Source organism: Portunus trituberculatus, chromosome 41 (assembly GCF_017591435.1).
Source record: "Portunus trituberculatus isolate SZX2019 chromosome 41, ASM1759143v1, whole genome shotgun sequence".
Classification (NCBI taxonomy): domain Eukaryota; kingdom Metazoa; phylum Arthropoda; class Malacostraca; order Decapoda; family Portunidae; genus Portunus; species Portunus trituberculatus.
Window position 1 is genome coordinate 9,623,488 of NC_059295.1, and position 1,280 is coordinate 9,624,767.

Sequence of the window (1,280 nt, forward strand, 5' to 3'; positions counted from 1 at the left end):
TATGTGTGTTTCACTGTTTGATCTGCTGCAGTCTCTGGCGAGACAGCCAGACGTTACCCTACGGAACGAGCTCAGAGCTCATTATTTCCGATCTTGGGATAGGCCTGAGACCAGGCACACACCACACACCGGGACAACAAGGTCACAACTCCTCGATTTACATCCCGTACCTACTCACTGCTAGGTGAACAGGGGCTACACGTGAAAGGAGACACACCCAAATATCTCTACACGGCCGGGGAATCGACCCCGGTCCTCTGGCTTGAGAAGCCAGCGCTCTAACCACTGAGCTACCGGTGTGTGTGTGTGTGTGTGTGTGTGTGTGTGTGTGTGTGTGTGTGTTTCGGACATGGATCGGCATTAAGAGTTACATTATTACCGCAGATCACGAGACGAGTTCAACTTCTAATCTCACCAAACAGTCTCTACATGGCTAGGAAGGAAAATATTTGTATGTGTGTGTGTGTGTGTGTGTGTGTCTACGTGGTCAAGGGGCGTGGGGGTATATCAAGCACAATCAGCCAAAGGGAAGTCATGTCGTAACTGGCAATGCTTCAGAAGGACAGAAGGACACCTAACCCCCTTAAGTACCATGACGCGCATCCATACTCGCTCTGGTCAATATTTGGTGATTTTATACAGCTTCAGAAACTTATGTGGGGGATTAAAGTAGTGAAGACTCTGGCCATTAATCTTCTGACCTCCATAGACACTTCCTAATGTAAATAGAATGGTCTAATAGTTTGACTCGTGGTATAAAATGCGTTCCAATACTGAAGGGGTTGAGCAGAACTAGACACTATACAGTAAAGATGAGTAAGTGAGCATATGACTTAATAAAGGAGGTGGAAAAGAATGAAAAATTGATAAAGAAAATAAAGACTTCAATTCGTAATAAACCACGATTTTCATTAGTTTTTTTTTTTTTACTGCACCTCTCTCTCTCTCTCTCTCTCTCTCTCTCTCTCTCTCTCTCTCTCTCTCTCTCTCTCTCTCTCTCTCTCTCTCTCTCTCTCTCTCTCTCTCTCTCTCTCTCTCTCTCTCACTATTTTTTTCTTTCGTTCGGTCTTTTCTCACTGCACCACAATTAACTCTCTCTCTCTCTCTCTCTCTCTCTCTCTCTCTCTCTCTCTCTCTCTCTCTCTCTCTCTCTCTCTCTCTCTCTCTCTCTCTCTCTCTCTCTCTCTCTCTCTCTCTCTCTCTCTCTCTCTCTCTCTCTCTCTCTCTCTCTCTCTCTCTCTCTCTCTCACTATTTCTCTCTCTCTCTCTCTCTCTCTCTC

The 1,280-nt window shown here is 45.5% G+C and overlaps 1 non-coding gene across 1 annotated transcript; it reads right to left on the reverse strand.

Moving 5' to 3' along the window:
* Positions 1-228: 228 nt before the first annotated feature.
* Positions 229-300, reverse strand: Trnae-cuc. Its single transcript has one exon. It is a non-coding gene; the product is annotated as a tRNA-Glu (tRNA).
* Between the last annotated feature and the right edge of the window lie 980 nt (positions 301-1,280).